Here is a 13,855-nt window from a genome sequence, read left to right as displayed (position 1 = left end):
CCCACTCTCCCCACCCTACTCTGCTGTCTGACCTGCACCACCCAACCCCATAGTGTTACTCTACCTCTGCCATGTCCCTTCACTGCACAACTTCATACTTCCCCTATCATAGATTTCACCTAATGCGTGTTGGCTCATAAACTTCTTCTCACTTTCTATTTCCTATATACTTATATTTCAGACTAGCTCTGTGAGACTGCTCAATTTGCTTAATTTATATCAGTGAGATCATGTAATATCTGTCCTTCAATGCCTGGCTTGCTGCACTCAATGTAAGGTCTTCAAGGTTCATCCATGTTATCCCTTGCGTTAATACTGAATTCCTTCTTACAGCTGAGTAATATTCCATTGTAGGTATACACCGTAGTTTGCTTATCCATTCTTCTGTGTTGATGGACATTTGGGTTGTTTCTAACATTTAGCAATAGTGAACAATGCCACTATAAACCTTGGTGTGCATATCTTTCTTTGTGTCCCTGCTTTCAGTTCTTATGGGAATATTCCCAGCAATGGGATTGTGGTGATTATATGGTAGTTTCATAGCTTGCTTTCTGAGGAACTGCCAGATTGTCCTCCACAATGGTTGCACCATTCTGCATTCCCACCAGTAGTGGATAAGTGTTCCCATTCCTCCAAATCCTCTCCAACCCTTGTATTCCTGTTTTTTTTTTAACAGCTTCCAGTCTAATAGGTGTAAGATGATATCTCATTGTAGTTTTGATTTGCATTTCCCTAAGAACTAGTGGTGTTGAACATCTTTTCATTTGTTTTAGCCATTTGCATTTCTTCTTTGGAGAAGTATCTTTTCAATAACTTGCCCATTTTTTAAATGAGTTATTTGTACTTTTATTTTTGAGGGATAGGATTTCTTTATATATGCTGGATATTAGACGCATATCAGATATACGGTTACTGAATATTTTCTCCCATTGGGTAGGCTGCCTTTTCACTTTCTTGACAAACTCCATTGAGGTGCAATTTTTTTTTATTTTGAGGAGGTCCCATTTATCTATTTTTTCTTTCATTGCTTGTGCTTTAGGTGTGAACCTCATAAAGCCATCTCCTAATACAAGATCCTATAGATTTTCCCTACATTATCTTTGAAGGTCCTTATGATCTTGGCTCTTATATTTAGATCTTTGATCCATCTGGAATTAATTATTGTATAAGGTGTGAGATGGTGTTTCTTTTTCATTCTTTTGGATATGGATATCCAGTTCTCCAAGCACCATTTTTTGAAGAAGCTGTTCTTGAGTGGGCTTGGTGGCCTTGTCAAATATCAGATGATTGTATATGCAAGGATCTATATCAGAGCTCTCAATTCAGTTCCACTGGTCAATATGTCTCTCCTTAAGCCAATACCATGCAGTTTTGACCACAGTAACTTTATAGCAGGTTTAAAGTCGGGTACTGTGATTCCTCCTATTTCATTTTTCTTTTTCAATAGTTTTGGTTATTCAAGGACTCTTGCCCTTCCAAATAAATTTCATAGCTTTTCCAATTCAGTAAAAAAAAAATGCTGTGGTGATTTTTATTGGGATTGCATTAAATCTTTAGGTCAGTCTGAGTAGGATAGACATCTTAAAGATGTTTAGCCTTCCTATCCATGAACAGGAAATAGTCTTCTATTTATTTAAGTCTTTGATTTCCTTTAACAGTATTATGTGGTTTTCTGTATGTAAGTCATTTACATATTTAGTTAAATTTATTCCTAGGTTTTTTATTCTTTTAGTTGCTATTGTAAATGGTGTTTTCCCCTTGATTTCCTCCTCAGATTGCTCATTTTTGAAGTATGAAAATGCTACTTATTTTTGCTCATTGTTTTCATAGCCTGTGACTTTACTGAACTCATTTATTAGCTCTAGAATCTTTGTTGTAGATTTTTCAGAGTTTACTATGTATAGGGTCATGTCATCTGCAAATAGTGAGATTTTGACTTCTTTCCAATTTGGATGCCGTTTATATCTTTTTCTTGCCTAAGTGCTTGGAGCAAGTAATTCTAACACAATGTTAAATAGCAGTGTTCGTGGGCATCCTTATCTTGTTCCCAATCTTAGAGGTAAAGTTTTTAGAATTTCACCATTGTGTATGATGTTAGCTGTGGGTTTTTTCATATATACCCTTTATCATTTGAGGACGTTTCTTTTCTATCCATGTCTTTTGTAGTGTTTTTATCAGGAAATGGTGCTGTATTTTGTGAAATGCTTTTTCTGCATCTATAGAGATGATTATGTGCTTTTTTCCTTTTGATCTGTGTATGTGGTGTATAACACTGATTGATTTTCTTATGTTGAATCATCTTTGCATATCAGGAATGAAACCCACCCAGTCATGGTATATACTTCGTTTGATGTGTTTTTGAATACGATTAGCAAGTATTTTGTTGCAGATTTTCGCATCTAGTTTAGTTATAGTGATTGGCGTGTGGTTTTTCTTTTTTTCTTTTTTTTTTAAGATTTGCATGTCTTTATTTATTTCTCTCCCGTCCCCCAGGCCCCCCTGCTGTTCTTCTTGTCTGTGTCCATTAGCTGTGTGATCTTCTGTATCTATTTCTCTTTTTGTCTTCTCTCCTCGTTTTTTCTCCTTTAGGTTTCACCAGGATTTGATCCTGGGGATCTCTGATGTGGAGAGTGCATCCCTGTCAACTGTGCCATCTCAGTTCCTGGCTTCTGCTGTGCTTCACCTTGGCTCTCCCCTTCATCTCTCTTTTGTTGCATCATCATCTTGCTGCTTGATTCACTTGTGTGGCACTGGCTTGTCACACGGGCACTCGGTTTGCCATGTGGGCACTCATGCAGCACTCTGCTCACCATGTGGGCACTCAGCTCAGCACACTGGCACTTGTGTGGGTACTAGGCTGGTCATGTGGACATTGGCTCACCCAGCAGGCATGATTTCTTTTCTTCTTTTTCACCAGAAGGCCCCAGGGATCAAACCTGGGTTCTCCCAGATGGTAGGCAAAAGCCCTATCACTTGAGACACATCCACTTCTCTAGTTTTCCTTTCTTGTGGCATCTTTGTTTGGCATTGGTATTAGGTGATGTTGGCATCATAGAACGAGTTAGGCAATGTTTCTTCCACTTCCATTTTCCGAAAGTGTTTAAGTAGGATTGGTGTTAGTTTTTCTGGAATTTTTGGTGGAATTCACCTGTGAAACTGTCTGCTCCTGGGCTTTTCTTAGTTGGAAAGTTTTTGATGACTGGCTCTATCTCATTACTTGTGATTGACCTGTCGAGTTCATTGATTTCTTCTTTTGTCATTGTAGCCTGCTTGTGTGTTTCTAGGAATTTGTCCATTTCCTCTAAATTATCCATCTTGTTGGCATACAATTTTTCAAAGTATCCTTTTATGATACTCTTTATTTATGCAGGTTCAGTGATGATATCTCCTTCCTCATTTTGTGATTTGTGTATTTTCATCTTCTCTGCTTTTTTTCTTGGTCTAGCTAAGGGTTTGTCAATTTTGTTGATCTTCCCAAAGACCCAGTTTTTGGTTTTGTTTACTTTCTCTAGTGCTTACTTATTCTCAATTTCATTTAGTTCTGCTCTAATCTTTGTTATTTCCTTCTTTCTACTTCCTTTGGGGTTATTTTGCTGTTCTTTTTCTAATTCCTCCAGGTATGTTGTTAGGTCTTATATTTGAGCTCTTTCTTCTTTTTTGATATATGCTGTTATGGCCATGAATTTCCCTCTCAGCACAGCTTCTGCTGCATCTCAGGGATGGATGAGGAACTTGGTCTTATCCTTAGACTCCAGTGGGTTCTGTCTGCCCAGAGTGCTGGGCTTCTATCTGTATCCACACAGTACTCCTTTGCCTCCAGGTTTCCCCCAACACCAGATGGTCATAGACCTCCCCCAGGTGGTCAAAGAGCTTGACTCAGTCTAGACGGTGGATTTGGAGAGGGTCCCTGGAGACAATTAAAGATTTTTTAAAAATGCAATTCTAGTTGAGATCCATGCTGGTCAAGGATCAGGCCAGTGAGCAGAGATATTCCAGTTGCCAATGCAAACATAGGGGTCAGCATAAACTAACCAGCTTTCGCAGAACACTGATCTCCCTGTCCCATGAGTTCTCTGAGGTCTTCCTCCTGCAACCATGTAAACCACCTCCCTCATGAACCCTGCTGACCCAGGAACCTTGGCCACACTGCTCTGACCTCTGTACTTGTTCTCCTTCCTTCTCTATTTCAGGAATTTTAATTTCTCTTCCTCTTCATAGGAGTGTAGCTACAGGCTTCAGAAATATCTAAGTAGCATTTCTTGGGATCTGGAGTGGTCAGGAGTTCTTCAATAGGCACTTCAAGAACCTTTCACCTTGACATGGAGTCTGGCACCTGATCCTCGTGTCTCCACCCACCTGTTGTAATCTGCTACGGAAATTAATAAGGATTTACCCCTTTCAGTTCCCAGTGACCACTCACTGCGACAACCCCTCTCAGGACTGGGCTTCACCATCAACATGCTCAAATGAGGACAGGAAGGACAGAGAAGGGACTTGAGAGCTGAAGTCCACGAACAGTGGAGTATAGGTCAGGAATTCAATAAAAACAGCTTTTACACAGATAAGAATGTGAACCCAATTCATGCTTGCACAATCATTGAAGACTGACTCACAGGCTGAGGAGATTTCTGGCCGAGGAAATGAGGGCCTCTGAGGAGGCAGAGATGATGCAGAGGTCTCTTTCCAGAGAGATGGGGAAAGGCTATTACTGAGAAAAAACTATGTGGGTTGCAGGGAAGTTCATGAAGGGGCCATTTAGAAAGAAAAGCTACACTGCAAAGTCAGGAGAAAATCATATGGTTTTTTTTTTTTTTTTTCTATTTCTCTGTACTTCTCCTTATGTTTGTCGCTACAAAGTAACTCAACTTCAATTGCTCAGTTGATTGTAAATGTGTGTCTCTGCTGCTCTGGGATCTTCAGGGAAGACTCTGCATCTCACTGAAGCATTTCCAGGGAATGGTGAGACAAGAGCCAAGGATAAGGACTCAAGAACGTCAGTAGTGGATGGACAAAGGAGGGAGACCCCACAGAGAAGGCTCTGACAGCAAAGGACATGCCCACCTCACCCTGGACCAGGAGGGGAAGATTAGAATAGGCACCAAGGTCTACATGGCTGCTGTGTCCTGGTCTTTTGGAGATGAGGGCAGATCAGGCAAACAGTGGCTGGGGTCAGGGAGACCCCATTTCTGTTTGAAATGTTTTAGAGACCCTAGAGCTCTGAGCACCACTCTGGAGAAACAAGAACAGGCTTTCAGGGAGGGGCAGTTCCCCTTCCGTTGGGGCTGATGTGACAACCCCGTGACGGGTAGGACCAGCCTCCGTGGCTACATCCTGTGTGTCTTTTCATCCTGCCAGGCACCGTGGTCTCCTCCATCTGCACAGTTGGACCCAGTGGAAGGAGACGCCATGAACCCCATGCTCACGGTCCTGCTCTGCCTCGGTGAGATCTGAGAGGGGGAGGGGAAGCACCAGTTTGGGAGGGTCCCCACCCCACAGCCAGGCCTGGTCCTCCAGGAGACCCCAGGGCTTGGAGGCTGAAGGGGACCAGGGGAGTTGCTCAGGCTTCAGGGTGCAAACATCTCACAGGGAACTATTTTTCAGGAATGAGTCTGGGACTGAGGACCCCAGTGCAGGCAGGTGAGTTGACCCCAGAATTTCCAGCCTCATGGATCTGGCACATGGTGATAAAACTGGCAGGAGCTTTAGAGCTGAGTGCTCAGTAACCAAGGTTAGTGAAGAATTGCCTTAAAATCCAAACTCTGATTCCCTTCCAGAGACCCTCCCCAAACCCACCATCTGGGCTGAGCCAGGCTCTGTGATCACCTGGGGGGGACCTGTGACCATCTGGTGTCGGGGGACCCTGGAGGCTGAGGAGTACTGTCTGTATACAGAGGGACGCCCAGAACCCTGGGACAGACAGAAGCCCCGGGAGCCCTGGGACAGAGCGAAGTTCTCCATCCGATCAGTGACACAGCACTATGCAGGACGGTATCACTGCTCCTATCGCAGCTCCACAGGCTGGTCAGCACCCAGTGAGCCCCTGGAGCTGGTGGTGACAGGTGAGGGGACACTCAGGGGTCCCAGCCTCAGGCCCTGCCCTCAGGAACTGGGTCTGCTCTCAGGGGTGTCTCCTCTCTCACAGCCCACCCTGGGGAAATGGGGAGGGTGAGCCCCACTGAGCACAGCTCCTCCTTCTCTCCTAGGAGCCTACAGAAAACCCACCCTCTCTGCACTGCCAAGCCCCGTGGTGACCTCAGGAGGGAACGTGACCCTCCAGTGTGGCTCATTGGAGAGGTTTGCAGGGTTTGTTCTGTCTGAGGAAGGAGAACACGGGAGCTCCTGGACCTTGCATGCACAGCCACACTCCTGGGAGCTGTCCCAGGCCCTGTTCCCCGTGGGGCCCATGAGCCCCAGCCACAGGGGGCCATTCAGATGCTACGGCTACTACAGGAACAAACCCCAGGTGTGGTCAGAACCCAGTGAGCTCCTGGAGCTGCAGGTCTCAGGTGAGGCAGTCCTGTCTCTGCTCCTTGTATCTTGAGGCCCCAGAGAGGTTAAGGGGAGCCTTGTCCTAGGGGCGCCCAGGACAGAAGGGACCAGAAGAGCAGAGGCTCCTGTGACAAACAAAGAGAGACAGAGGCACAGGCATCCTGGGGCCATAGACACACAGTGACCCCTAAAGCTAGGGAGGAAGATGGGACTCTGTGGGAGAACCCAGCCCCCTCACGTCCATGCTTGTCCTCCCAGGTGTGTCCAGGAAGCCGTCCCTCCTGGCCCACCCAGGCCCCATCGTGGCCTCAGGACAGAACCTGACCCTCCAGTGTCTCTCTGACATCAGCTACGACAGATTCGCTCTGTCCAAGAAGGGGGGACGTGGCCTCACCCTGCGCCCTGGCCGGCAGCCCCAGGCTGGGCTCTCTCAAGCTGACTTTCCCCTGGTCTGAGTAAGCAGCACCCATGGGGGCCGGTACAGATGCTACGGTGGACACAACGACTCCTCAGAGTGGTCGGCCCCCAGTGAGCCCCTGGATGTCCTCATCGCAGGTTAGGGGCCCATCCAGGTGTACCTAGGACACTGACTCTGCACAGGGCCTTCCAGGGGGATCCTAGGGTGAGCTGTTTAGGGGCTCTTGGTGTGGGGTCACAGGGAGATGGAGAAAGAAAAAGAGGATGGGAGGGGGAGGGAGACAGAAACAGAAGGATTGAGAGGTTCTCAGGGAGGGGTCCTGGTGGAATCTCCGTCCAGAGCCCAGGTGGAGGCTGGCAGCCCCTCATCCACCTTCTTCTCTCTAGGAGAGCTCCCTGCCACACCCTCCCTCTCTGCCCAGCCAGGCCCCAACCTACCCTTAGGAGAGAATGTGACCCTGCGGTGTCAGTCATGGAGGCAGATGGACATTTTCCTTCTGTCCAAGGAGGGTTGTTGCTGATCTGCCCCTGCGACGTAGATCCCAGCACCAAGCCCACCTGTACCTGGCCGACTTCACCATGTGCCCTGTGTCCTCAGCCCGTGGGGGGACCTACAGGTGCTATGGCTCATACAGCACTAACCCCTATCTGCTGTCTCAGCCCAGTATCTCCCTGGAGCTCCTGGTCTCAGGTGAGGATCCCCACCTTCCCCCTGTGAATGGCCAGTTCCGGGTCCCATCCCAGGGCAGCTCTGAGACACGCTAGGAGGAGGCAAGCAGAGAGGGAGGATCTTCAGGGGGCCCAGGCCATCTGAGTGTGGGCATAGCCTGGGCCCCTGACCCAATGGCATCCCATCCCCAATCAGTAGACAGGGCTGCAGGTAGGAGAGGGCTGGAGCCAAACTGTGAGAACAGGAGGAATCATGACCAGCCTGGGAGGGGGTGGCAGAGGCCTCCACATTGCTCACCTGCTCCTGTCTCATCTCAGCCTCGGGACCTTTGGGGTCCCAGCCCCTCTCCACCAGCTCCTGGCCACGTGGGAGATGAAGTCACCATCACGCCCAGGACTGAGCTAAACTGTAACCTCATCTCAGTCCAATTTCATAAACTCAGGGAAGGGTCTGCTCCCAGAGAGGGGTATATTAACGGAGGGGAGCACGTGACTCCCAGGGACTCTGAGGTTGGTCAGTTGTCACTTCTGTGCTGCTCAGAGGAGAAGGAGACGTCCAGGGTCTAAGGCAGGAGTGACCAAGGATGCTGAGCTGGAGAGGGCAAAGGTCTGTCCTCAGCTCCTTTCCATGGGTCAGGTTAAAGGGAGATGACAGGGAGGTGCTGAGTCTCGGGGTCCATTGAGAGGGGCTCCCTGTCTCGACCCCTCCTTGGGCATTTAGTGTTTTGTCTTTTCTATTGTCATAATTTTGCTTATTTATTTTGCAATCTTTCATTCCTACAAAGATAAATTTTACCTATACCAGACTCTGCATTCCCCTATGGAATGATTTCATTGCATCCACGATGCCTCTCTGCTGACAGTATCTGGTAATACTGCCCTTTCTCCATTTGCCTTCTTGCCACTATTTTCCCAATTTTTTCTTGCAGTTGTTTCATGTAAACTTGTACAAAATTAATTTGAATTATTTGGACATATGAATTAAAATAATACACTGTATTCTTTACATCTTCATTGGGAAATGGTTCAATTTATACCTTCATTATGGAGAAGGAGTTTCCTGAAATTTACTCTTCAAATTTACTCACAACTTTTCAAATGGCATTTATTATTAACGTGCAGAACCATTTTGAGGTTTTATTCCTAAAATCATGTACTTCACAGTTAAGTTTAAGAATTGCTTCAACTTATTTAATATTGTATAAATAAGATCATTTCTATGTTTAAATATTTATTTACTTATTATTTTTTAGGAAGTAATGGGGGTTGAACCCAGGACCTCATATCTGGGAGGCTGGTAATCAAACCACTGAGCTACAGCTGCTCCCCTAAATCTTTTAAATAATAGTTAAATGTTCATGACAAAATTATTCATCTGGCATATTAATTTTATTTTCTATCATCCTACTTCAAAAGGTCTTTGATTAAAAAGTTTTCCAATTGAGCTCTTGTAATTTACTAATAAAGTATATTAACTACAAGCTCCCAAGCGCTAAAGCTATTTCAAAACCTATACCTTTCTCTATATCACACCGGAAGCTGGGAAGAGGAGGACCTCAAGAAGAGTGGTCCTCAGGATGAAGGAATAAAGTATGGATTAGAGTGGACTTACTGGTATTCTACTATAGAACTATTGTGACTCTAGCAATGGAAGAAATTATATCATTGATGTGGACAGTGGCCACGGAATATGCTGAAGGCAGGGAGAGGGAAAAAGAGGTGTGATATTAGGGCATTTTCGGGACTTGGAGTTGTCCTGAATGATATTTCAGGGACAGATGCAGGACATTGTATTTCCTGCCATAACCCACTGAATGGACAGGGAGAGAGCCTAAACTACAACATAAACTATAATCCATGCTGCATAGCAGTGCTCCAAAATGTACTCATCAAATGCAGTGAATGTACCACTCTAATGAAAGAAGTTGTTGATGTGGGAGGAGTGGGGGGTGTGGGAACTGGGGTGTATGGGAACTTCTTATATCTTTAATGTAACATTTTGTGTGATCTATGTATCATTAAAAAAAAAGATACTGAAAATAAAGAAGAGGCAAGGGAAGAGTTTCTCACAGGTTCTGCCCTAAGCTAATGGAGTAGAGGACATGACACCCTCTCAACAGATAGCTCTTTGGATGCCCTTCTTCTGGGCCATCCCAACTGACATGAGAAGATGTGGATCTAATGCAGGGAGCAGAATACACTTCGAATGCTTGCGAGGAAATGCATGAACAGGAGTGGGGAATGAGTCACCTAGAATTTAAAGGAGGGTCCTTCCTGAGAAACAAGACTAATGCCCAGTTAACCCATGAGGACACCTGACAGGCACATTGGAAGGTCATCAGGGGGCACAGCCCTGGTGCCTGAGTAAAACCTTGTCCCTGTGGACAGGAATGACAGCCTGTCATTCTCCTCGGGTCTGCTCTGGAGAAGTCTCCACAGAATCACTTGACCGTCATCTGCAGCCCCACCAGTACCAGATCCTTAGGGCTCTGCCAAGCCTCAGCTGGGGAGTGGGAGTGGGAGGAAAGCACTGGGAGCTAATCCAGAAGCAGATGCTGATGTTTATTAGCTGCTTCCCCTACTTCCACTGAGAGAACCACCTGGAAAGGATGGTGGCAACAATATAGAAAGATATTGGTACTCTCATCACTGCAGATACTAGGAAACAGGGTGCAAGGAATACCACAGGAAGTGTGGAAGAAAGCTGAATAAAAGCAAAGCTTTGACTTCAAAGAAAAAGAACAAGATTGGATGCATATGGAAAGAACAAGTTCTCCACTTGCAGAATGTTTAAAAGTTCTGTGAGCCAACCAGAGTCTCATTAAGGTCAGAGCTGAGCCTACAGAAAGGGCATCTGTGCCAGATGTGGAAGAAAGGTTTAGATACAGGAAACTACAAGCAAACAAGTAATTCTATATGATTTTATATTCTACTGTGTATTTTAAGGCATAACATAGATGTTTCATTAAAAATGGCATGTTAAAGGCAAATAATTAAGTTTAAACCAGTAAAGTTGAGTGGTATTCATCCTTTTGCGCTCAAAAAGTTCTGAACAGCAAAAATGTAACTACTTTTCTGACTTAAGTTATTTTCCTTAAAAGCATTTTATCAAATTGGAAGAAGTGACACGCTTAATGAAAAAATTTCCCAATTCTATATGCTCTTTTTATTTAACATTATTCATGTAATTCTCCCCCCTCTATTTATAAAAGATGAGATAATTATAGATATTTTGCTCTTACATATCTTTCCTCATTCCCTTATTGGTTGCATAGCTCTTAGAGTCAGCAGCCCCTTGATTAATTTTAGTGACTAAGGGTATTTTAATATTTGAGGCCATTATTGCTGAATAGTTCCTTAGTAGTTAGCCCATAATCACAAGCTGATTATGTTTTAAAATTTGTGCTTGAAGCCATAGTATTAGGTCCATTTATATAAGAATACACCCAAATAACCCCCATGTGTCCAAATGCATACACTGTATTTCAGAACAATGTATATACATATGCATTACCTTGAATTAAGACTATCATGAAAGACAAATACACGGAGTGTGACCATGATGACATGTCATGAAAATGATTCACACTCCTTGGGAAAGATTTTTGAATAAGAAAGTCAAATTTTTGAACCCCCTTCAACAACAAAAAATATATATAAATAGAAATAGCAAAAAGTAAATAATATAAGAAACTAATTTTAAAAGTATATCGACCAGAAGAAAATGGAAATTTCACTTCCATATTTCTGTATTGTATATCTTTTCTCTCATTTCGAATATCATATGATGATTGAGTAAAATGTTCTTGAGTTTCAATTCAATATAGCAGCTTAATTTTTACCCCACATTATTTTAAGGCTATCACATCAAAATTTATATTTTATTACTACACCAATATTCATCCGCATATTTAAATCTGGTGTCTTGTTACATTAGAGTTCTATTGGTAATGAATTCTTTTCCTGAAGTTTTGCCTGACCTGAACAATGAATTTTTCTTTGATTTATTGTCATTAAAAAGGCTCCCTGGTATCATTAACACTACTGTTCAACCTAGCCTGAACTCTCGGGGCATGTTACACTTTGACTCAAAAACCAAATTTGAATTCAAAGATGACAGGAGCCTGTAAGAATCAAATGAGGAGACCATAGAGAACTCAGCTAGAGGAGAGAAAAGGTTTACTAAGAAACCACATCAAAGTCACTTCAGAAGAAAGAAAGGGATATAAGAACACAGGACCCCCTTCCTCTTCAACTTCTTACATATCCCCTTTTTTGTTGTCAATTTGCTTAGGAGCACCGGATACCATCAGCCCACCACAACACAAGCCAGACTCCAGTGAGTAAGGGGCTACTCAGTTAAGGGGTGGGACACACAGACACATGACCTCTTAAGGGGAAGTGTGTGACTGGATGGACATTAGAGCCCCTAAGGTGAAATCAGCCTCACTAACATTTCTAACCTCCATGCCCATACTTTCTAGGCTCTGCCTCCCATGACTACACAGTGGAGAATCTCATCCGAATGGGCGTAGCTGGATTGGTCTTGGTGGGACTTGGGGTGCTGCTACTTCAGGCTTGGCACAGCCAGCGAAGTGACCAGGAAGCAGCCACGTCATGATCACAGGAGGAAATGAGTGCATCACTCAGAATGGGAGAGTTTGGAAAATAGCTGAGCCATTCAACGTTTTGGAAGAAAACTGTGTGAACTGTCTGTGAGAGTCTCGTTGGGGAGAATACATTGTTTGGGTGCAGGACAAAGTCTTGTTTGTACTCTGTAGAGGACTCTTTCACTATTAACCTGTGGTTCTTCTCCTTTACCATGGTTGACCTTCCTGACTGGATCCCTTTCCATCCTCACTCCTACAACATCAGGCTCCATTAAGTAGGGCAGTTGAGGTACCAACCTCAGCATGCCTTCCTGCTCTGGTTCATTTTCAGAAAGTATGTATTTCTTTCTTTCTAATTAGAACATTTTATGATTTGTGCTATTGAGTCACCATCTCTTCAACTCTAAGAACAAAACTTGATTGCAATAACAGAACAAATGAGTTAAAACTCAGATTCCAGTCTGAATTAGATGTACCCACAATGATACCCTAACACCCTTGTTGGATCCCACAAGCCCTTCACTCCTCATTAGGTGCTATCTGGAGTAGTTTCCCACAAATATCACCACTTGGAATCAATGCACTTTGTGTTTGGATAGACAGGTCAGTGGCAGAATGATGAACCAGCTTTGTGAAAACAGATTTTTAAGTGGATGATTCTGTGACAGCAAGTACATTGACAATATTGTTTAACTTCCACCCCTACCTATTGCCATACTATTTTTATATCCTAGAGTGAAATTCATGCCCATTAAGCAATAACAACCCATTCCACATGCCCCTGTCTGTAATAGCTGTACTTTTTTTCTGTTTCTATGAATTCGCTTATTCAGAGTACTTCATATCAGACGAATCACACAGTGTTTGTCCTTTTGTGTATGGCTTTGGCTTTAAAATTCATCCATGTTGTGCCATGTATCCCCTTCACTTCTTCCTGTGGGTGAATATTACTACATACTATGGATATATCACATTTTCTGTAGTCATAAATCTGTTGATGGACAATTAATTTGTCTCCAACTTTTGTATGTTGTGAATAATGCTTCAGTGGTCGTTGGTGTATAAATATATGTCATACATATATCCAATCCTTTTGGGTATATACCTAGAAGTAGGAATGAAGGCTCATATGGTAATTCTGTTACCAGATGGCTCCAGATTCTGGGCTACTAGGTACTTGGCTATTCCACAAAAAACAAGTTAATGACATGCCACAGGGTAGGCAAGGGAGTAAGGAGTTGATTAAGAAACAAGAAGATGAGAAAAATACACCCTCTAAGACATGATGCAGGCATACTGCATAATGAGAGACCCACACGTGGGGGCCCCAGGTTAGGCCTTTCAAGACTTTTACACCCCGCTCTCTACATAATGTCAGGGAGGTATAAAAGTCTTAAAAAGTCTAACCTGGGGACCTACCTGTCAGTTCTGATTGGATGTTTGCTGTTCTGTTTGGATGCTCTACCTGTCAGTTCTCAGGTGGCCAATGGTGAGGCCTTTTGAGGGTGCCAGCACTTCCCCTTGCATGGAATTCTCTTTCATGGCTGGGGTCTCATGTGATCCCTCGGGGAGTTTACAGGTGGGGTCTCATGGCCATGTTGCCTGTCAGCCATGTTGTCTCCCAGCAGGGTTGTCTGCTGGTTCGTCACCTTCCTCCTTTCACTACATTA

The 13,855-nt window shown here is 44.1% G+C and overlaps 1 pseudogene; it reads left to right on the top strand.

Annotated features, from left to right (window-relative positions):
* Positions 1–13,194, top strand: part of LOC101438698 (leukocyte immunoglobulin-like receptor subfamily A member 6) — a 94,839-nt pseudogene extending 81,645 nt beyond the window's left edge.
* Positions 13,195–13,855: the final 661 nt, after the last annotated feature.

This window comes from Dasypus novemcinctus, chromosome 18 (assembly GCF_030445035.2).
Source record: "Dasypus novemcinctus isolate mDasNov1 chromosome 18, mDasNov1.1.hap2, whole genome shotgun sequence".
Lineage (NCBI taxonomy): Eukaryota > Metazoa > Chordata > Mammalia > Cingulata > Dasypodidae > Dasypus > Dasypus novemcinctus.
This window is presented reverse-complemented; position numbering and strand designations above follow the sequence as displayed.